We start from the raw sequence: 25,054 nt of genomic DNA, 5'->3' as shown, positions 1-25,054 counted from the left end.
AATAAGAAATGCCCACTTTCCACACCTTTTTGCCACATAGATTTTTGTTAATCATGAAACCTGCATAAACTTATTGTACAATGCAACATAATGTAAAAATAAATGGCTCACATTGTTTTTTCCTCTGTCTAAAAGGAAAAGAAAAGGAAATATTAAGCTAGCTGTTACCCACCAGCTCTGTGATTCTTGGGAAACCAGAACATGGTCACCTGTCAGCCTTGTGCTCTTGGGGAGCCAGGGAGTGACATTCATGGAAAACCATTCCCCTCCCTCAGGCCTCTGCTAGAATCAAAGACAAAGCAATGAAAAGGCCGGGGAAGACACACCTAAACTGCTTCAGACCAGGGTGATATAATTAAGGAAACGCCCCAGCCTCATTTGCATTAAAGATGGAACAGAGGGACATCTCATTAGCATACAGAATGGAGAGCAGCTCTTCCAAGGCAGGAACCGCAGTGAACTATGGGACACCGAAAGCAGAGAAGCACTGCCTGATGGGAAATCCCTGCTCCAGATGCTAATGAACCTAGGCCTGCTCACACCCAAATTAGTCATTATCAGACCAATTCTAGTAACGATCCTATTGACATCTAAAATACTGAAACTGCCTAGTTACATTGTGAGCTCGTTCAAGGAACATCACCCATAACCAGGGATGATCAGTCTCTATTGTCTCTCCTCTTTCTCTTTGAACTATCCCTATAAAAACTCCTGTCCTTGCCCCATGAAAACTGTTCTGATACCTGGACTTAAACTGCATCAGTTCCATTGAGACTTCTTCATCTCCTGTCTGATCATACTGGGGGCTCTGTCCTGCTTTTCTCCTGCCCTCTGGACCCCCGGCTACCATCATCATCTGGGAACCCCGATCAGTGCAAGCTCCGTGGAGTGGTGAGGTCTCTCTCTCTCTCTCTCTCTCTTTCTCGCTCTCAACTATCTCTCTAAGCATAGCCTCCTGACCCTGCCCTGTGTAAACTGTTATATGGTTACCTAACATTTGTAATCAGTTTCAATTTAGATTTAATATTGTAATTGTTAGATTTAATATTGTAACTGTTTGATATCTATTCACTACTCAGAAATAAATCACTTTCATTGCTAAGCTGGTTGCTTCTCTCTCTTTCTTTCTCTTTTGCTCACTCTTCCTTAAGGGGTGTTGTTTTGGCTTCCCCATTCGCTCTGCAACAACGCTTCTTGTACCCAAGCAAAAGATCCCTGAAGTGCCCAAAATCCTGTGGGGTTTGCTCATCGTGTGGTTTACCAGTGAATGTCTGTGGTGTGAAAGTGGGGATAGAGGGTGCTGAACCTGGGGGCTTATGAGGATGGCAGCTTAAAGTGCTGTTTAATCCAGCCCACGGAGTCCAAAGGCACATGAGGGTGCAGTGTGGCATTGCTGTGAAACCCAGCCAACTGAGTCCAGGGACATATGAGGGGGTCAGCTTGTGAGTGCTGAGTACCCAGTCCTCTCAGGCATGCTCTGTTAATGGGTGTGAGTGTCTGTGTGTGTTGCCAAGGTGATAAAAACCCCATCCTGAGGAACCTAGTTCCTGCAGGAGAGCTCCAGTGGGAGGGGGAATTGGCAGCAGGGAGAATTCAGCTCCATATGAGAGCCCAAGTAAGCACCAACAGCACACTGATAGAACTGTTAACCTTCCCCCAGTCCCATAAGGGTAACCCTGATAAATGAGCATACCCCAGAGTATTGGGCAAATCTGGTAACATAGCTGCTAGGCAGCTTTTCTACTTTCCAAAGATTTTTGCTTTTTTTAGGGAGGGGATTGTTACTCTTACATGAAGAATTTAAGCAGTGCTTTACTTGTGCTAGGGCTTGCCAGTGCTCAGTCCTGGCACCTACAGACTCGGCAGCTTCATAGCCCAGCACTTCTGGGTTTGCTACCTCATTTCTCAAAATAAAAAAAGTGCTTGAGCCCTAGCTTCTCATTCATTACAAATTAAGCACTAGCTAAAATGGTACTATTCATAAATGAAAAAATAAACAGGATAATAGGTCTTAAGTTAGTAGTCCATAATAATATTTGAGCATCTCTGCTAATCTTTGCCAAACAACTTTTACACCACTGGGGACTTGATGTTGCCAACCACTGAAGACATGTAGGAGTTTTATCAGTGACTCCAGAAGAGTAGGAGTGGATTGTAGATATGATTTTCTATGCATCTGGAATTTTGTATTGTTCAAAGTTCTATTAACTTAGGGTCAGATCCTGTTGCTTTTTCACACATTCAGAAGTACCTTGTTGCGCATGCAGTCCCAATGATTTCAGAGATGCTGCTTGCAGGAAGGAACTACTCAGTGGTGCTGGTTCTCCACAATTGTGCACCTTGTGTTGTCACATACACTAGTATTTTATATACACACGCATGCACGCACACACGCCCAGCTTCTGTGAATGAAACACAAAATGCAAACAATGAAGACTTGGTACCAAAGAGGACAGAATCTGAGCATCTCTTACTATGGATTTAAAAAATCAGCCTCATAGTATTTAACGTAAGCATTGACTAATGCTGACACATTCCACTTCACCTGTATCATGTCCTAAGGTGTGTGTGTGGGGGGGTATCAACCAGCATTCATATTACACTACTTGTCAGTGACCAGGCTGGGGAAGCTAATGATCTAACCAGTGGATCAAATTTGATGATGAATTTTGGTCATGTGCCACTTGAGACACATTACACATAACCTATGAAGCCCTAAGGTTCCTGGGCCAAATTGTGCTCTCTCAGAAGTGCATGGAAACCCACTGATATAACGGGCATTGTATGTGTGTATCCAAAGGCCCACGCTGTATTAAATTGTGAACCCAAGACAAGTATTCTTTGCAGCACTGCTAAGCCAAAATACCACTATATCTAACAGGAAAATAAGAAATGGCAGTGGCATGATGAGTTTATCATTATTGATAAAAGCACTATTCTTAAGGGGGTAATATATTGATAAAAACAACTCTAAAATGAACCACATTTCTACATTATTTTAAATGCTAAAAATATAGGCTGTAGGTGTGGAGCGATAGGGGCCATACCCCGCCCCCACAAACAGTTTCTTTATCACCCCATCTGCCACCCCAAATGTTAAGTCTCAGGAACACCACTGCGTTGCAGTATGTTTTCTTATTCAAGTCTTAGAGGAAGAAGAGCCACACAGAGTGATAACTGCAGAGCTAGGGAAATAGAGGGTTAAGCTTTTTAGATCCAAGTAAGCAGTGCAGCTCCTCTAAGGCCAGGGCAGAGGTGCATATTTTTCCAGTGGGTCTGAATTTGCCCTACCCAGCGTAAGAGAAGGACAAAAACTGCTAAAAATCAGCTTGAACATTGCAAATAAGGCACAGTGAAGATGTGAGCACATTTATGAAAGAATTAATAAAGAGGCTAAAGGTATTTATGTAGGCAGGAACATATGGAAGAAGGAGAAGGCAGACTTGCTGAAGAAATTATTTTGTTTCATTTAAAAAAGGGATGAAAATGGAAAATAACAAAGTTTAGACTGTTCTTATGAAACTATTCCATAGACACAGTGGGAATTGGATAGCTAGGTCCTGAGCTATAGCTCACAAAAGTCAATGGAATGAGTCCTATTGGTTTGAATCAGGCAGCTGAAATGCAGCTGGATAAGTGTCAAATGCGGCTGAGGCTGTGTCTAGACGACAAAGTTCTATCGGAAAAAGATACGCAAATTGGAAACCTCAATTTGCGGATCTTTTTCTGCTTTTCTTCTGAAAGCAGCTTTTCCAACAATTGGCCCATATACATCCCTGAACATATACATTTCTGAACATCCCTTCTTCCTTATAGAACAAGGTTTATAGGGATGCCAAAAAAACGCATCTACTGTTACGAAGTTTTTTTCAGAAAAGCAGACACGTTCATTGGATGTGGCAGAGGTCTAGACATACCCTGTGTGCTAAGAGAGGGGTAAAAGACAAAGGGTTTGGTTTAAAACACGTATTGACTGTCTATACTCTTGGCTATTTCAAAAGGTATGTCTAATGTTGTTACCAGTGTTTTGAGCTGTAGTAGAAGCTTCCAACAATTTTCATCACTGTGTCGTCTAAACTTGCTCAGGCACCTTTCTTTAGTAGTTAAAAGTACTGTTGCTCTTTTTAGCCTGAGCTGTTAGACAATTTTGGGGGCTTTGCTGGGAGAAGAAAAAGTTGTTGATAGTCAAGTATGTCTGTGGTGCAATACTGTTTATTTGCAATGTTCATAAAGTCCAATTTCTTTGAACAGGAACAAACTGTATGAGGAAAGAAACCATCTCCTAATTCCAAACCTGCTTTTCCAAACTTTTCTCTCGTCATTCATGCTTAAATTCGACACTTTACGCTCAAATTTGAATAAAGACGCTAATAATCTTACCCATTACAAAGATAGTTTCCCCAAATATCACCTCTAATATCATTAGCTCACAGACATTTACCTCCCCTCTTCCCCCCCCCCATCCCCCTTCTGTTCTGAAATTTGATTTGTCCTTTTCATATGTGTTCATTTTTTTAATTTGTATTCTTTGGTATATATGGTTGTGACAATTTTCTTTCACTATGGCTACGTCTACACTGGCCCCTTTTCCGGAAGGGGCATGTTAATTTCAGCGATCGTAATAGGGAAATCCGCGGGGGATTTAAATATCCCCCACGGCATTTAAATAAAAATGTCCGCCGCTTCTTTCCGGCTTTTAGAAAAGCCGGAAAAGAGCGTCTACACTGGCCCCGATCCTCCGGAAAAAGCGCCCTTTTCCGGAGGATCTTATTCCTACTTCAGTATTGACTGTCTATACTCTTGGCTATTTCAAAAGGTATGTCTAATGTTGTTACCAGTGTTTTGAGTAGGAATAAGATCCTCCGGAAAAGGGCACTTTTTCCGGAGGATCGGGGCCAGTGTAGACGCTCTTTTCCGGCTTTTCTAAAAGCCGGAAAGAAGCGGCGGACATTTTTATTTAAATGCCGCGGGGGATATTTAAATCCCCCACGGATTTCCCTATTACGATCGCTGAAATTAACATGCCCCTTCCGGAAAAGGGGCCAGTGTAGACGTAGCCTATTTGATCTGAGGAAGTGGGTCTGGCCCACGAAAGCTCATCACCTATTAAACCATCTTGTTAGTCTTTAAAGTGCTACACAGTCCTGTTTTTTCTTTTCCTGTTTGTTTGCTCTCTGGGCCATGCTACCAGTGCTTCTTTGTCTTTCTTCTAGGTCTTTTGGCTATTTTCTCTTTGACTGGATTATGGTTTTGTCAATGTCCTAGCTCCTTCCTTGGCAATCAGTTCCTTGGAAAATACTTTTTATTCTACTTGTGTTAGATCTTGTTTGGTCCTTCTATGTGGCAAGTAATTTGGGTGATGGCTTCTGTTCTTTCAGCTATATTACTCAGAAAGGAGCTTATTTGCTTCTTCCATTTAGCAAGGCCCATGGGTGGCCAGCATGCACATCACCATCAGTGAAATCTATGGTTGCTCATAGATCAAATCCATGTTTGCTAACAGCTACTAGTAAGATTACCTGCAGTAGGAATCTGTATATATTTATTTCACTAAAGAATTTCTTCAAGTTAAATACTATTGTAACCCTTCTGCCAGGTAGGCCTGGCAGTAACCAGGACTGGGTTCAATTTCTTGGGGTCCATCTCACATAGAACCGGCTCGAGCCCCCTCCCAGTAATCTGGGAAATTAACACACCCCTGGGTGCCTCTGAAAGGCAATGCTTCCCCACTCGTAAGCACTGAGTCTGAGTGTAGGAAATAAACATATGGGCTACATCTAGACTGGCATGATTTTCCAGAAATACTTTTAATGGAAAAGTTTTCCATTAAAACCATTTTCGGAAAAGAGCGTCTAGATTGGCAGGACGCTTTTCCACAAAAGCACTTTTTGCAGAAAAGCGTCCATGGCCAATCTAGACGCGCTTTTCTGCAAAAAAGCCCTGATCGCCATTTTCGCGATCGGGGCTTTTTTGCAGAAAACAAATCTCTGCTGTCTACACCGGCCCTTTTGTGCAAAAGTTATTCGGAAAAAGACTATTGCCCGAACAGGAGCAGCATAGTATTTCCGCAAAAACACTGACAATCTTACATGAGATCGTCAGTGCTTTTGCAGAAATTCAAGCGGCCAGTGTAGACAGCTGGCAAGTTTTTCCGGAAAAGCGGCTGATTTTCCGGAAAAACTGGCCAGTCTAGACACAGCCTTAATGAGACAGAGAGAGAAGTCATACGGCATTAACTTGGGGAAAACACCACGGCTACGTCTAGACTGTCATGATTTTCCGCACATGCTTTTAACGGAAAAGTTTTCCGTTAAAAGCATTTGCAGAAAAGAGCATCTAGATTGGCACGGACACTTTTCCGCAAAAGCACTTTTTGCGGAAAAGCGTCCGTGCCAATCTAGATGCGCTTTTGTGCAAAAAAGCCCCGATCGCCATTTTAGCCATTGAAGCTTTTTTGCGCAAAACAGTACTGTGCTGTCTACACTGGCCCTCTTGCACAAATGGTTTGTGCAAGAGGACTTTTGCCTGAATGGGAGCAGCATAGTATTTCCGCAAGAACACTGACAATCTTACACGAGATCATCAGTGTTCTTGCGGAAATTCAGGCAGCCAGTGTAGACAGCTGGCAAGTTTTTCCGCAAAAACAGCTGATTCTGCGGAAAAACTGGCCAGTCTACATACAGCCCACAAACAGATTTCATAACCCAAACATGAGCTAAGCCCCCCACTCCAGCCAAGAATCACCTGAAGTCCAAAGAGTCCGACACCCCAAAAGTCTCTGTCCCTGGTCCGTGCCACCCAAAGTCCCAAAGTTCACCCACAGGATTTCACCTGCCAACCTGGGTAGAAATGGGAGTGAGGGGATAGATAGGGGCCACCTTACGACACTCCGCCACGCTTTACCAACTGTCTTGTCCCATGCCACCGGACGCTCCGCTGGTCGCCTGCCTCCACTCTGCACCACGCCGCTGGTCGCCGCTCCTTGCCTGCCGCTGCTCCACGCCACGCCGCTGGTTGCTGCTCCTCGCCTGCCGCCGCTCCTTCCAGCCACATTACACCACCAGCCAGTGATTCCCACCAGCCACTCTGCTGGCCGCTGCCACTTCACTGGCTGCAATGGGTCTGGCTCTCAGCCAAACCAGTGATTTCAGCTCTCAGTGATTTCAACTCTTTAGCCACCAGCTGGACTGGCAAAGGAATCCAGCTTCCACTAGACTAGCAAAAGAAAAGACTCCTCATGGATTCTGCTTTAGGTCTGAAACAAAATACAGGACTATGTAGCACTTTAAAGACTAACAAGATGGTTTATTCGATGACGAGCTTTCGTGGGCCAGACCCACTTCCTCAGATCAAAATAGATTTTGATCTGAGGAAGTGGGTCTGGCCCACGAAAGCTCATCATCGAATAAACCATCTTGTTAGTCTTTAAAGTGCTACATAGTCCTGTATTTTGTTTCAGACCTAAAGCAGACTAACAAGGCTACATTTGCGACGAGGAGTTCTGTGGCACCTTATAGACTAACTGAAGTGTAGGAGCATAAGCTTTCGTGGGCAAAGACCCACTTCGTCAGATGCATGTAGTGGAAATTTCCAGAGGCAGGAATAAATATGCAGGCCAAGATCAGGCTGGAGATGACGAGGTGGATCCAATCAAGGAGGATGAGGCCCACTTCTAGCAGCTGATCTGGAGGTGTGAATTCCAAGAGAGCAGAAGCTGCTTTTGTAGTTAGCGAGCCATTCACAGTCTTTGTTTAATCCAGAGTTGATTGTGTCAAACTTAAAGATGAACTGTAGCTCAGCAGTTTCTCTTTGAAGTCTGGTCCTGAAGTTTTTTTTGATGCAGGATGGCTACTTTTAGATCTGCAATTGTGTGTCCAGGAAGATTAAAGTGTTACCCTACAGGTTTTTGTATGTTGCCATTCCTAATATCAGATTTGTGTCCTCCTTGATTGGATCCACCTCATCATCTCCAGCCTGATCCTGGCCTGCATATTTATTCCTGCCTCTGGAAATTTCCACTACATGCATCTGACGAAGTGGGTCTTTGCCCACGAAAGCTTATGCTCCTACACTTCAGTTAGTCTATAAGGTGCCACAGGACTCCTCATCGCTTTTGCAGATTCAGACTAACACGGCTACCCCTCTGATACAAGGCTACATTTCTATCACTGCTTTAGGTCTGTCCTTAAAACAAAAGGGGGGGGAGGGGGGAAGAAGGCAGGTTAGAATCATAGAATCATAGAACTGGAAGAAACCTCAGAAGGTCATCAAATCCAGCCTCCTGCTCTAGGCAGGACCAATCCCAACTAAATCAACCCAGCCAGGGCTTTGTCAAGCCGAGACTTAAACACCTCTAGGGATGGAGACTCCACTACGTCCCTAGGTAACCCATTCCAGTGCTTCACCACCCTCCTAGTGAAATAGTTTTTCCTAATATCCAACCTGGACCTCTCCCACCACAAATTGAGACCATTGCTCCTTGTTCTGCCATCTGTCACTACTGAGAACAGCCTCTCTCCATCCTCTTTGGAACCTCCCTTCAGTAAGTTGAAGGCTGCTATCAAATCACCCCTCACTCTTCGCTTCTGCAGACTAAACAGACCCAAGTCCCTCAGCCTCTCCTCATAAGTCATATGCTCCAGCCCCCTAATCATTTTGGTTGCCCTCCGCTGGATCCTCTCCAATGCGTCCACATCCTTTTTGTAGTGGGGGGCCCAGAACTGGACACAATACTCCAGATGCGGCCTCACCAAAGCCGAATAAAGGGGAATGATGACATCTCTGGATCTGCTGGCAATGCTCCTCTTAATGCAACCTAATATGCCATTAGCCTTCTTGGCTACAAGGGCACACTGTTGACAAGGTTGGGCCAGTCTTACAACTCACACCTGGCAGGTGTGAAGCAGGCTGTCTCAAGCCCTTTAACCCTTCCCCCCCCCAGCTCTGATCACAGAACTATGGAAGGGGGGAGGCTTGTTCCTCCAAGATCTCTTACCATGATAGTGGTGTCTCTCCTGCAAGCACTGGTGGCATGTTTTACAGTTTCCACATTTAGGGGTAGCATGTTTAGTGACCCTCACAACAGTCCCAAATTAGTTACAATTCTCCACATTCCATTCCAACACTGACCCTCCATCAGCCCTGGCTGAATGGTATTTACATAGCCACACTTCATATTCTCTCCTGAGCTGTATTTACATATCAACAGTTAACAGTTAATTACCTTGCAAAGCTAAACAATTGTAGCCGGCACACCCTCCCCTCCTTTTAGCTGGCTGCTAGCAAGCAGCAGTTCAGCCCCTGCTTATATCATTTTAACCTAATTTTGCTAGTCAGGGTGAAGAGGGACAAATTGTTTTAAAACAAACAAACAAAAACAGACAAAACTAAACTACGGGTTTATTAAAATGCAGTCAACTCAGATTTGCCCTCAATATTTTGGTTTTGAAAAATCAAACTGTTCTAAAGTCTGAAACCCATAGAAAAGTTCAACAGTTACCATAATGAGTGAAAAGTAAATCTGTTAAAATGTTAAAATCTTCTCTCATATTAATAATATAAAATGGTATTAATAAGTTTGGTAAGAACAGGGAGTATATTTACAATGGAACTGATTGTGCACGGTTTCCAGATTACAATACAAAGTGAACTTTAAGGCCATGGAAAAGTTTTTCCGTTAAAAGCATTGTGGAAAAGAGCATCTAGATTGGCATGGACGCTTTTTTGCGCAACAGCCCTTTTTGCGGAAAAGCATCCGTGCCAATCTAGACACGGTTTTGCGCAAGAAAGCCCCGATCGCCATTTTCGCCATTGGGGCTTTTTTGCACAAAACAGTTCTCAGTTGTCTACACTGGCCCTCTTGCACAAAAGCATTTGCGCAAGGGGGCTTTTTCCCAAATGAGAGAGTCATTGTATTTGTGGAAGAACACTGACAATCTTACATTAGATTGTCAGTGTTCTTGCGCAAATTCAAAGCGACCAGTGTAGACAGCTGGTAAGTTTTTCCGCAAAAGCAGTTGCTTTTGCGGAAAAACTTGCCAGTCTAGACGCAGCCTTTATGTCTAGAAACAGTCACTGGAGAATTCATGTTGAGCAAGTTCACCACTGTTGGGAAGCTGGAGAAACTGGATCCTGAATAAGCTGCTCCCCAGTGTAAGGGAAAGGAGGGGGTGTATTAAGGTAAGCCAGAGCCAGAGCCAGAACCAGAGCCAGAGCACAACCCAATTCTCAAGAAGTTCTCTGCCAAGCAGGTAACTTATGCCAGGTGGTGCACCGCAGAATCAGGGACCCACAAATGGTCTCTGCCTCTCAACTGAATGAAAACAGAGTTCAGCTGGAGCAGAGAATCTGACCCATTAATTTCAGTGAGACTGTATGTAGAGTAAGATACTCTAACTCAAACTGAACTGTATCAGGCTCTGGACCAATATCATTAAACTGTTCGTATAAATGAAACTACAGGGCCCTTAAGATTCCTTAGGACCACCGATTCAAATTCTAGCATAATAGGCACAGCCTTCATCTTTCCAAAGCCAGAAAAAGGGAAAGAGCATTCCATGCAATGTGCTGTGCGGCAGTTATTTGTGAGACACTTCCCGTTTGATTCCCTTTTTCTCTGGGCAGCCAGTGGAGATTCCATGGTACTTTTCTCAAGAAAACTTCTATTCTCCCCCACTGGTGGAAAGTGTCCTACAAGTTTTTTTGGCTGACACTTTACTCCAAGGCTGTGTCTAGACTGGCCAGTTTTTCTGGAAAATCAGCCACTTTTCCGGAAAAACTTGCCAGCTGTCTACACTGGCCGCTTGAATTTCCGCAAAAGCACTGACTTCCTACTGTAAGAAATCAGTGCTTCTTGCGGAAATACTATTCTGCTCCCGTTCAGGCAAAAGTCCCTTTTGCACAAAGCTTTTGCGCAAAAGGGCCAGCGTAGACAGCTCAGATTTGTTTTCCGCCAAAAAGCGCCGATCGCGAAAATGGCGATCGGGGCTTTTTTGCTGAAAAGTGCGTCTAGATTGGCACAGATGCTTTTCTGCAAAAAGTGCTTTTGCGGAAAAGCGTCCATGCCAATCTAGATGCTCTGTTCCTAAAATGCTTTTAACGGAAAAGTTAAAATCTAGATGCAGCCCAAAAGTATTTCACTGGTGTCATAGGTATAGTTTGCAAAGCACTTTGAGATGAAAAATACTATATAATATGAAAGTTGCTAAGTTGTGTACATGCATTTGAGTAGAGGAAAATACCCCTTATACTACATGCAAACGATTAATATAATCAGCCTATGTCAACAAAGGGTTTTGATGAGAAAAAGACAATACTGCCAGCTAAACAGGACTCAATGAATCAATGGGGTTGCAATATTTCGGTTCCATAGAAGGGAAATTAGGCTGTATGGAAGTGAAATCTGAGTTCTTACAGTTCTGAAGCTAAGAGAAGTATTAGCACCTTATAGTATAATTCTTAGATGATACATAGAAGTATCATCTAAGAATCAAGGTTTAGGTCTAAAAGGTTTAGGTATTAATCAGACTGGATAGTTTTACATGATCATTTTTATGTGTAGCAGAAATCTGTTTTTGCAAAGTAACTTGTTCAGCATAGTCAGAGCTAAATTTGCTGAGAAGGGGGAGGGTGGGGGACCAAAGCCACATTGGTTACCTGGAATACTTAAGCATGACATTCCCAACACAGTAGGGAAGGACTGGGACTCATAAATTGTCTTCCATCTAATTGTCTTTTGGCTCCGTTTGGGAAATGCAAATAGGCCGAGGCTGCAAAAATTACTCAAGAAACCTTAACAAGATATCAAGTACTAGGCAGTACACAGCAGATGGTAAAATATTTTTTAAAAAGCAACCCTCATGAAATTGACAATAGATTAGTGAGTAGGAAAATAGTTCCCTTTCCACCTGCTATCATGTTATGAGTTGACAGTTTTCAATGGCAATGAAAATATTCCTGAAATCAACAGAAAGGAGGTAGAGGAACATGGCAGTTGGAAGTCATGTGCCACAAATGAGAATTCACAAAGATGCAACAATTACAACAAAACTACAAAGGAGGATGATTGTCTACTAAATTTCAGTTTATAGTCTGATTTTAAAATTAAATTCATACAATCAAATCTAGGACGTTGATATTTCTGACAAAAATACACAAGCAGTAAAATGAGAGAATTCCTGGATTATATAGGCTGTCCAGTTAAGTGTTAAGAAACATACTTAGCAACTGAGATTATTATTATCAGTCTGCTTGTTGCTATGCAAACATAGGATACACAAATTCATGCCCCAATATGCCTACAATCTACAATTGAGCTGACATTACAATTCAGAAACATGATTTAAAGGGTGGAATTTTAAATTTGAAGCAGTGAAGAACTGGGAACGTGGTTGACACCATTGTATTTTCGGTAGAACAAACAAGCTGGCAGCAGAAGTTTGAATAGAAAGATAAATTGCTGTGGTCCAATAGATACAAAATGAAACAGAAAGTGGTGTTTGAAATTCCAATCTTAACTATCAAATACATGGAAAGGAATATTATAATTGTAATTATCTTGGTGAATCTGCATCTATAAAGTCTGAAACACACCAAGGAGAAGTAAATTTCATCATTCATCTTAACGGGGCATCAACTGTTAAGCATAATTATGACAGGTTAATTGCTTAACGTGTTGACTGTTTTCTGAACTGTGTACCAGATACAGCCACTATTCACTAAACCAACATCATTGGACATTCCAGGTACAAACTAATGTTTCATACAATTAAATAAAAATTTAGGAAGCTACTTCTGGAATCCATTAACCTTCGAAAATCAGCTCACTTACCATCCACAGAGAAAACTCAAGATTGTCCATTATAATGAAGTTGATTTTAAATCTTATTTCTATTCTTAATCAGCTCATTTATGTTGTGACAAAGTTTCTCTCTCTCTGGGTATGTCTAGACTGCAACCCTCTGTCGGCAGAGGGATGCAGATTAGGCAGGTCGACATTGCAAATAAGGCAAGGATTTAAATATCCCATTCCTAATTTGCATAAAAATGTCAACAGTGTTTTGATGACTCAACACTTTGTCGGCAAAAAGTGGCCGTCTAGAGGGGGAATCTGTTGAGAAAGAAAGCTTTTTCAACAGATCCTTTATGCTTCCTGCAAGGAGGTTTACAGGATCTGTCAAAAAAGGCTTTCTTTCTACACTGTCACTTTTTGCCCTCTCTACACTGTCACTTTTTGCCAACAAAGTGCTGAGTCAGCAAAACACAGTGGCCATTTTTATGCAAATTAGGCACAGGATATTTAAATCTGTGCCTCATTTGCAATGTCGACCACGACCTGCCTAATCTGCATCCCTCTGCCAACAGAGGGTATGTCTACACTACCCCCCTAGTTCGAGGTGTACCGGTAGTTCGGAATAAGAAACCTAGTCCGAACTACCTAGTTCGAGCCCCGTGTAGCCGCGCTACACGGGGTTCGAACAAGCGGGGATTTAAAAATGGCGGCTCCCCGCTTATGCAAATGAAGCCCGGGAAATTCAAATCCCGGGCTTCATTTGCAAGTGCGGTATGCCTACATTACCCCGCTAGTTCAAACTAGCGGGGTAGTGTAGACATACCCAGAGGGATACAGTCTAGACATACCCTTTCTGCAGAAGACTTTGTCATATAGCTTCCAAGCTTCTTGGAAAAACAAGTCTCTTTAGATGCTTACTTCAGTGTCTTTAAGTTGGATGGCCACAGGACACCAGCCTGAAGAGAGAAGACTTAAGGGACAGTGGTCAGAAACAGCTGGGTCTTGTTAATGCCCTAAAATTTAAGCATGGAGTTACTTACAGCCAGAGAGGTAGGAAGCTACTGTGAGTGAATTAGCAGTTAAACTATGCACATAGAGGGGGAAGAGCTGTTCTGAATCTTCAGTCTATTGGCAGCACCTATTCTGCACCAGGGGATTGGCAAAGTGACTGATTCTCCCCATTCTATATAGGAGCTGGTATCTGGAGACAAGAGTTGCATGGGAGAGATTCCTATAAATCAGCTGTGTGAAAGAGTGAGCCCTGACTGAGTAGGCCTCAGTGCTGGACCAAGCCATACTTGCGCCCCGGACAGTGGGCGCGCGGTGCCCCTTCCCACTTCAATCAGGCGCCCCCCCATAGGTTGGCACCCCGGGCAGCTGCCCGGCTAGCCCCTCCCCTTAATCCAGCCCTGGTAGGCCTCTCCACCCAGGTTGCTGTATGTGGCAAGAAATGAATTTAGCAGAGAAATCCCACCTCATATTATTCTGCCAGCACAGCTAGAGGAGGGGAATGATGCTCCCAAAGAGTTGCCCAGCCCTGTCCTCCAGGAGAACAGATGGCTGATTGGAGCAGGAAAAGGGCTGCCTGGAGGCCATATGGTGGGTAGTGAGTGCAGTTGCTGCAGATGCTGTTCAGGGCCAAATGCTGTTTGAACCTGGGCCTGCTGGCTGCTTCACCATAGCCAACCTGGCAGAGAGCTGCAAGCACGGCTGAGGAAGCCCTGAACAGCTTTCTGATTCCAGAAACAGACTCTCCACTCAGCTCACATCACAGCCAGGCATAAGTGACCATGGCAAAGGAAAGAGGCATCTTATATAGATAGGGACTGAGGCGTGGGGCAGCTTGGACTATTGGTGAGTTAATTTAGGGGTTTTCTGGTATGTGGATAGAGGCTCAGTGCACTATTAGTGCTGGGGTTATACATTTTGACTTCTTAGAGGGGACCTTTTTTGGTGGTGGGTGAGCTAAGGGCCCTGGCCCAACCCACCCCTTTGGCCCAAGCCTCCATCCAAAGCCCAGAGGACTCCCCCAAGCAGCCGTCAGCCCCCTCTGCCTCATGTGTTGAGTGGGCAGTGTGGGTCCACCCTCCCAGCCCTCGAGTGTCCAAGGGGTGGTCACCATGTTCCCTCTGCAGTGTGCTGGGCGATTCACTCCTCACAGACTCGGAGTCAGAATGCCAGGTGATTGGTGCCCCACAGCATGTTGGGCATCCCTTATTAGCCCCAGCATGGGCCCCAACTATGAGGGAAGAGTCCCTTGCAGCACAGTGCTTCTGGGAAGTAGGCAGGGGTCTACAGGCTGAGCGTGAGTGGGGCTAAGCAAGGCTGTTTAGGAAGATTCAGCCTTCCTCTGCCTTTGATACCCTCTGCCCATGAAGATTTCGCTTCTGCTCCTGCAAAGGTTGTGTAAGGAAACCAAGAGGCTTGGGCTTAGCGAGAAGCAAGTGTCGGTCTCCATCCCAAAGTATTTGGGCTGGAAACTGAGGATAGTTTGGAGAAATTTTCCACACAGCAAGGGTGTGTCTAGACTACAGGGTTTTGTCGACAAAAGTGGACTTTTGTCGACAAAACTATACCTGCATCCACACTACCACTGAGTTCTGTCGACATAACGTCGACAGAACTCAGCAGTTTTGTCGACGCTGGTAAACCTCATTTTACGAGGCATAACGCCTTCTGTCGACAGAGTTTGTCGACAGAATGTGTTATTGCATGTAAACTGTCCTTTGCGTCTACACTACCATGTCAACAAAGCAGCTTGCTTTGTCGACAGAACTCAATGTAGTCTAGACGCTCTTTGTCGACAGAAGTTTTGTCGACAGAAGCCTGTAGTCTAGACGTACCCCAAAATACCAAATGTCATGCAACCCACACCACCATCTCAGGCTTAGTTTCCTTCTGGCATTCCTCCCTGCACCCTTCAGCTTTTGAGACCAGTGTACCTACTCAATTTGTCACATTCCATGGGTTTTTCATGTTATCTTTTTACATGACTGGAATGTAGTTTCCAAATGTATCCCAAAGCTATCACCTGACTTTATCTGTTTCATGGCTAAAAAGTTACTTATATAAAATCACTTTATCAAAAATAGTGAATTCACACACAAATAGTGACAAAGCCATAAATTTGAAACATTATGACAAGTAAAAAGGCTTTCCATAGAGTCTTTCTATAATCATCCTTCCCCTTCTTCAGTCCCATGCATATATGATATCTACTTGTCCATTTAGTTAATCACTTATCTCCTAATCCCACAAAGTTAGTGGGACTACTCACAACACATCTATTGAAATCTTTGCAGGATTAGACATTTGGATTGTAAGGTTCTCAGGCTTCGCGTGAATATTTAAAGTGCTATTAAACGTTTTGATGACACTCTCAAGAAATAAAGCATGTGACAGACTTTAAATTGTAAAACTCTATGAACCAAACCTTTAGAGGTTCACCCACTACAAACAGTGGGATCTTTGAAAATATATTTGATTCCTATTGAATCGCACAGTATGTAGCATAATGTAATCAATACAAGATGCTGCATATAAATAAACTGTTTAGATTCTCACACATTTTAAGATGAGAGAGGGCACCATTCCCAGCAATACGCCCCCTCCCTCAGAATTCACACCTTTTTTGGGGGGGAATGATTGCAAAGTATTAATTTAAGCCAATAACCAAAGCTTATGTTACTCATTTCTCAGTGATATACATAGTGCTCTTTTCGTATACTATTAGCCATGGACATATGTTTTTCATTTGACTATGTTACTTACACACACACACACAATTCTTTTTAAAAAATATGTAAAATATAACAGCTGCTACAAAAATATATTTTTAGATCACTAAAGTGCCTAACAAGCTGTAGTGCACAACAAAAAAGTATCTGATCTATATATCATGTCTATGACAAAAAAAAAGCTTCGAGCAGTTAGTCATCTACTAGACACTCTGTTCTAAAAGAGAATGAAATAGCCTCTTTGTTGTGCTCAAATTCTTTAACATGGAGTATATTCCCTGGCTCTAAAGGCAAGGTCTTTATCATTAAATACATAATAGAAATGACAAAGTAGACAAACCAACTTCAAAAACAACAGTCCAAAAGCAGTTGTATAGCCACCCACTATCTCTTTGCAGTTGAGTTGTGCTTTGACATTGGAGCTTTTGGTGGTTAAAAGATACCTGCTTCCTGTCAGTATCAATGAGATTAAGGGATAATATAGAAAACCCAGTTTGCTTTGGATGTGAGCTTCTTTCTTCATGAGTAATTGAATGCATCAAGTAACCTACTAATAATACTTCTCAGCAGAATGTGATGATCACTATTTAAAAAAAAAATCTGTTATGAGCAAATGTTGGTAAGGGTGAAGCATTATAATCCCAGGCCTGCAGATGATTAAGGGTAAAAAGACATGCAGGATTCACAGCTAGCACTTCAGTATAAATGGAAGGGGTGAAATTCAGTCTAAACCCTAGAGATTACTAAAGCCCTGAGGGGGAGTTTGTGTGGGCTCTCTGCACAGCGGCACATTTCAGGCGTCAAGAATACATAGATGAAATTTCTTTTGCTGCCACTTTTTTGGCTGCTACTGTATGAGGAAATGGGAAGCATTAACAGCAGCCAAAGCTGAATGTCTGTTCCATCTTTCTTCCAGCTGATGGAGTCAGGAGAGGTAAAATGTGCTCTTGAAATTAGTAATGTGGTGTTCTAAGGCAAGGATAAAAAAACAAGATTTTCAGATTCCTGACAAGACTCCAACCCTACAGTGCATTCTGTACGGTGACTGGAAGTGCAGCTAAATGCAGGATCAGAGTATAAGAAAGGAGCAGTGCTTTAAGAATACTTGGGTCATGTATAGTACTCCAGACTAATGCAGCAAACTTCATTGTCTATTTTCTCTGATACAAAATGTATTTAGAGTTATTACCTGATCAGGTTTTCCCAGGATCATCCCTTTTTTGAGGTATCTGTTCTGAGAAATTTGTCAGCATGATGTCACACTGCCAGCTGTCTAGTTTATGGTCTTAGAATCATCCTATGTTGCCTGGATTTTCACACCTCTGAGGTGGTACCTTAACTTTGTCTAAAATGCTCTACTGATGGTATAGTTGTATTGTAATACAATTACAGAGATGAGTAAAGGTAGCGGGATTAAGAGATTTAGCTAAAATCTGAGTTTGGAAATGAAATGGAGAGTAAATGCTTCTGCTCTTATGTGCTATGAATGCTTTTTATTGCAGTCATCTCACTATTACCTTGTATTTCCCCCCTCTATTGTGTCATCCACTGTCTCTTGCCTTAAACTTGGATTGTATGCTATTTTGGGCAGGGATTGATGTGTGTGTGTGTGTGTGTGTGTGTGTGTGTGTGAGCATATGTGAGTGAATGTACATGTACGGTGCTGGACAATTCTTCAAAGGAAATGGGGATTTGAAATTGCCCATTAGTTACATTCACCAAAAAGATTGGAGTGACACTTTGTTCTGCAAATTCCATTAAAGTTCAGGGCAAATGCAAATGGAAGGCATTCCTAGAATGGAAGAGAAAATCAATGAAGTGAGAGGCACCCTGCACATCTGTCACCTCCAGGGAAGCAAGCCCTTCAGTTACCCATGAGTTTCCATCTACTTACAAGCAATACAGTCTACTAGTAGTAATACAAATGCTATTTGTAGTATGCCTTTGACATGCATCTTAAAAAGAGAGTGATCCCTGCTCTGTGGCATTTACAGGGCAAAGAACTTGTCTTAAATTAACAGAAAGCAGTGGGAGTGTGCTTTCTGCACAATTACTCGATTTTCAAGAAAGTTAGGCAACAATGCCCTTGTACTTGTAGTGCAGTCTCATTAAGTGCATGTGGAAGTGAGACATGCTTTTCTATACATGCAGTGCATAGCAACATTTTGATTGTTAATAGCCAATGCGTGAGAAAAATATCAAGCTCAGTGGAAGTTTTGCCACAACAAATATTGCAGGATTGGGCCTATTGAGCTTTATCTTGAAATGGGTCATTTAAATAAGACTCCAATAATGTCAACTGACATAACTTGTTCTCAAATTATGACAGTGTTTCAGGAACAATATGGAATTATTCATGGTATAAAGTCTAGCACACTTTGGACATGTTGTAAATGACTGGGCCAGATTCTGATCTCCCACCTGTTTCAACGCTGATGAAATGTCAAATTCTTTACTGAAGTAATTTCTAATTTATACTGATATTAGTGAGAGAAGAGTCAGATTTGCTGGCCTTGACTAGGAGAACTACGGTTGGGTCTTTGTTTTCTTGTCTTGTTATTTTCCAAAGATGCTAGTGGTGAAGTTACAGTGACAGGATCATGAATTTGCTTTGATGGCTTTTTATGGATTTTATTCTCAATCTGACAAATGATTTTAACTTTTGAAAAAGAGCTTGATGAGTTAAAAATGGGAGAGAGTGTACCAGGGAAATATTCAGGTATATAGTTGAAATTGAAGAGTTGAGACATCCCCTATATTGTGTGGGGTTTCTTGCAATTCTTTTGGAAGAATGTGACATGTTTATGTTCAGTGAAGGGAAACAGAATGAATAACTAAGCAAAACTGAGTAAATGAGTTGAATTCTGAGCTATTTCACAAGATAGATGGTAAAGGGAGCTTTAATGACCTAGACTCATACTGTGGGGAAAGGATTTACACTAGGGGGCAGCCTATAACTGAGCTGTTAGATTATACATTCTATATCTTATTTGAGATACAGAAGCTGTAGCCCAGTTGACTCATATTCTGCAGTTTTTAAGTGAAAATTTATGCCTATAGAAGCTGTTGAATCAGCAATGCCTCATGCTATGAAGTAAAGTAAGTAAAGGTCGTGCACAATGCTAGAGGCCCAGCACAAAAGGGTTGGTTAATGATGACATTTCTGTATGCCATGAAAATGAAAGCCTCTCATTGTAAGCAATAGAAATTGTTCTGACTTCAGGTTTCTCCAAGGCAATTGGATTTTAAAAGAAGGCGATTGGGTTTTGTTTGTTCAAGCTCATCTATCTTTACAGAGGGTTTGTTATTGTCATCGTTGTTTTGGGATTTTATTTTGTTGTTGTTGTTTTTGTTTTTTGTGGGGTGAGATGGGAGAGAATTCCCTTCCTAAACAAAATGAGCTGAGAAAATCACAGCTCCCAGTCCAAATGGAAGGCATTCTTTAGCTGTGAAACATTTAACATATTACATCTCTTATTTAATCTGAAATAATACTAAAAATAGACATTGCTTAACTTTCCTGTTTAAGCAATACTTGTTAGTCAAAAGACACCTCTAAAAATGTAAGGTCAATTTATCCCAGGTTAGTAAAGTGCTTAAATCCAACCCTGTCAAGCAGAGGATTTAAGTATGTGCTTAAGAGCATTCCTGAACTGAGACCTAAGTGCAGCTTCACAATAAACAGCAATAGTGCACGTTCCAAATGATGTCTCTCACCTGCTCTTCTACACAACAGGGCAAAAGTCAAATTAAGCCACACAACTTCAGCTACATCAGCTGTGTAGCTGAAGTAAAAATAGCGTAATTCGGCTTTTGGTGCTGTCTACGCAGCAGGAAGTCGAAGGAAGAACACTCTTCCTTTGACTTCTCTTACTCCTTGTGAAATGAGGGTTACAGCTTGACATGATTTTGAAATAATGGCTTGCTGTGTAGATGTACACTATGGGTATGTCTAGACTACATGCCTCTGGCGACAGAGGCATGTAGATTAGACTACCCGGCATAGGAAAATGAAGCAGTGATTTAAATAATCGCCGCTTCATTTAAAATTACATGGCTGCTGCGCTGAGCTGATCAGCTGTTTGTCGGCTCAGCGCGGTAGTCTGGACGCATGAGGGTTGACATCAAAGGCATTTGTCGACCTCCCAGGTATGCCTCATCCCAGCCTTTGATGTCAACCGCGGAGCGTCCAGACTACCGCGCTGAGCCGACAAACAGCTGATCGGCTCAGCGTGGCAGCCATGTAAATTTATACGATTATTTAAATAGCCGCTTCATTTTCCTATGCCGGGTAGTCTAATCTACATGCCTCTGTCGCCAGAGGCATGTAGTCTAGACGTACCCTGTGTTATTTTGGAATAACATGAGTTATTCCAAAATACTGCTGCTGTGTAGACATAGCCTCAGAGACCCACCACCACTGTTGATGTTGTCATGGTTCCATGTCCATTATTTATAAGTATCTCTACGGAAGTACCAACAAGCATGTCAGTTAGTGGCTACAAACAACTGTAGTGACTTTTGATTGTGGCAAGACACCATAGTTTGTGCTGGGTAGGAAAAAGTTGAGAAATGCTGCTTTGCTATTCTTGTTATATACATTGCACTTCCATAATGATATTCATGTGAGGAATTCAGAAAAATCTTAAACATATGGGTATTGCTTCCCCATTTACAGATGAAGGAAACTGAGACACAGAGAGCTGAAGTGATGAATCCATGGTAAGGCAGTAGTAGAGCTGGAAATAGAACAAATCTTAATTCCCAATCCTCTCTTTCATTTCAATCGCTAGACTGCTGACAATGAATAGTTCTGTTGCCACAGCATTTTTCTTAATGCTTCTTTGTTAACATTATGTTACTGTATGCTGTCTTGAAGTGATGGAGAATGGTGGAACTGTCCAACTCTTCTGTCCTCTGCATTTGAGTTAGACAGCAAAAAAGAGGAGTCCGTCTGTGTGCCAGCAGGGTTGATCTTTGTGAGCACATTAGAAAATCTCCCTGCTCTCTGATGTTGTACCTGCCAGGAGCTGCAATTCCAGGGGAAGTCATGCTGAGTCCATGTTGACTTGGGCTCAGTTACTTCATGGGGTTAGTGCATTCACAATCCAATCACCTGCTGGGGCTGGAGTATGCTCAGTGCAGACAGAATTTTCTGAGATTTTATCTGCAGCGCTCTAACAAGTCTCTATTGAGCATGTGTGAATTGAAATTTTTCAAAAGACTTATAACTTGGCCAATTTCAGAGCAAATTTTCACAGAAATAACAAAAGGCAAATCCCTCCCACAGAGGTCCACCCTTGCCAAATTGCAAGTCCCTGCTCCAACATACAGGGGCACTACAGCTTCTCAACAAAATGGTTCCAGATTTTAAGAACATACTTCCCCCTGACCAGGTTACCTCATTCTTGAAATGGTAAAAATTCAAATAAATAAATCAGCCCGAGGCAGGCATTTGATAAGAGAAACATCAACCCAAACAGTTTAAATTTACCAAGATTTTAAGTCATTGAAAACAGGGTTTTATAATGGGAAATGTTGGGCAATCTTCATAGATGGTGTCAACTCACAGGGGCAGGGCCCAACAGGGTTGTGATTCGTTTCAAGAGTCGATTAGGGATAGTTGCTTTTATTAATCTCACTACGTCACTACTACTATAAGCTTAATACTGCCAGATGGAGTAACAGTAGTCCGAATTAGGGGCTTTAGTTCGAACTACCTAGCCCGTGCCGCATGTAGCCGCAGGCAGGAAGTCCGAACTACCGGGCATTTAAAAATGGCGGTGCCCGGGAACATGCAAATAAAGCCCGGGATATTTAAATCCGGGCTTCATTTGCAAGTTTGAATGACTACATTAGCCACCCTAGTTCGAACTAGGGTGGCTAGTGTAGACATACCCTTAGCTCTGGCCAGTGTAGTGTGTTTTCTTTGTGAGCTCCTAGGAATGCAATTCACGTGGAGGGACCATGATCTGCCGTCTTCCACCTTCACTGGCCTGCAGAGCTGGGTAGAGTGGCTGCTGTACCCAGGGAGTGCACCATGTGCTCTGTGGTGTGTAACCAGCCATTTCAGCTCCGATTTCTCTCTGATGTCTTATGTTCCTCTTAGGCTTCCAGCATGAATCCCAGCTTCCTAACGGAAGCTATTCATTGATTTATTACATTCTGGGCAATTATCTTCCCTTTTTAGCTGAATGCTCATGTGTCTTGCTAAAGAAATGAATAAAAACGAGAGGGTTGGTCACACCTTCCCTACTCCTCTTTTGTCAGAGAAGGATGGTTTGGTTAGAAGACTGCTTGCCTGGCATGATGAACCACTTCACTCAATTGCACTTAATGGAAGAGTTAGAGTGAATTGTAGCATTGAATTAGGGCTAAGACCACTAGAAGGCCATTTATTTCAGATCTTGTTCTCCCCATGCTCAATAATAATAATAATAATAATAATAATAATAGCCTATCTTGGTGATCCTATTTTGTTTTCTTGTTGGTGTGCAGTTTTATTTATTCTTTTCAAAATTACTCCAAAGCTCAGGCTGCTTTGTAACATTCCCTGCTACTTCTCAGAAGCATCGATCAGTCCCAGGTGATGGTTCCAGCATGTTCTAGAGGTATGTACTGTGCTGTTAGGCTATGGAGTCAAGCTCCTTAGGAACTCCTACAAAGAGCAAAATAGCAGTCAGTACTCTGATTCAGCTGAACAAGCCAAATACCCGGTGCCTGTGCTATTCTTTCATCCACCTTTTAACAACCTCCAAGAGGGCCAGATAATGCACAGTCCCAATGTTTTTACTGTTTAGGAATTGTTATACTGCAACAAGACCTGAATATTTGTGTGCCTGAACAGTGAATAGTCCTGGGGCTCCAAAACACTCCCACAACACAAGCAATACACTTAGGCTTTGTCTGCACTGCCGACTTTTGCCGGCAGAGAGTACACACTTGAAGCACTGATTAGCATTTTGTCATGCTTCGTTTGCATAGTCTATTGGAGCCATTTTTGCACAAGAGGTTTTTGTGCAAAAACAAGCAGTGTGGGATAAGGATCTTGCGCAAAAAGGAAACATCCACACTGCTTATTTTTGTGCAAAAACCCCTTACACAAAAACGGCTCGAATAGATTACACAAATGAAGTGCGACAAAATGCTAATCAGCGCTTCATTTGTATACTCTCTGCTGGCAAAAGCTGGCAGTATAGACATAGCCTCCAGCTCCATGCATGACACCCACTTAAACTTGTGTTGTATGATTTGCACTGGTTATTAGTGTTCAGGCTGATCTTAAGATGGTTTTGGCCCATAAAGCCATAAATGTTCTGGGACCTGCCTCTGTCCACACTCTGTGATGAGTGGAGTGTGTTAACCAAAGGGATAGCTGGTAGGGAGTTCTCCATTAGGGCTCTGCACTTTTGGAACTTGCTTCTCCTTGTGCGATTCCCTCAGCCCTGCTGGAGTTTGTTTTTCTTGAAGGTGTTCTGCAGGGCTTATCTTTGCTCCTTAGGCCTTGATAGAAAAGATGAAGCAGTGGTGGGGTGAGGCTCTGGAGGAGCTGAAGAATTAACATAGATAATGCAGCAACAACTGATTTTTTTTTTTTTTGTGGCTTTGCCTAACCATGGGAGTGGTTGAGGGCAATGCTCCCTGTAAGCCAAGTGCATGAGCAGCCTCCCAGAAGAAATTCAGATTCCAACCAGCTGAGTAGCAAAGCGCCCACAGCTGGCAGCAATCTGCAGCATGTGTTTCTACTGGTGATGCGCATCCACACATACCTCGGTGCACATAACAAAATTCATTCTGCACATGGATGGAAAAAAATGGAGAGACCATTGAGTGACAGGTCAGTTTATTTATTAGTGTATTTTAAAAAAGGGCACTTAGAGCTTTGGTTGGGTGTTCTTTTGTTGTGGAGTAATAAAAGCCTGTACTAAAATAAAAAAGTCAACAGGAAATATTGCCTGCACAACCTTTGAGAAATTCTTAGTGCTATCTAGCAATAACTGCATTATCACCATTAATCCTATTCTGAGCACGAACTCTGTTTCCCTAAAGATCATAGTCAATGTCTAAGCACGCCATAAAACCATGTAACAAACCAGCAAGCTCCCAATCTCCTTTGTGCTCTCTTTTCAGATTCACTTCCTGGTGATTCTATCAGTGTTACTAAACTTTTAGAGAAAGATTCTAGATTCATGAATTTTGTTAAATTATTATTTTCAAGGGCCTAAGGGCTCTAATTCTGGACCCCACTGTACTAGACACTGTACAGGCACAGAACAGGACTGTTCCTGCCTCAAATAGCTTATAAGCCAAGAATAAGATAAAAGACAGATGAGACAGTTGGGGAGCACAGAGAAATAAGACAATAGGGATCTGCATAATCAACAGGCAAATAATTCTTCCTTGCAACTGAGGGTACGTCAACAAGCAACATTATTTCAAAATAAGTAGCATTATTTTGAAATAAATTATTTTGCATCTACACAGCAGGCAGTTATTTAGAAATAATGTCAAAATACTGTCAAGCTAG

This window comes from Pelodiscus sinensis, chromosome 7 (assembly GCF_049634645.1).
Source record: "Pelodiscus sinensis isolate JC-2024 chromosome 7, ASM4963464v1, whole genome shotgun sequence".
Lineage (NCBI taxonomy): Eukaryota > Metazoa > Chordata > Testudines > Trionychidae > Pelodiscus > Pelodiscus sinensis.
Note: the sequence above shows the minus strand (reverse complement) of the source record.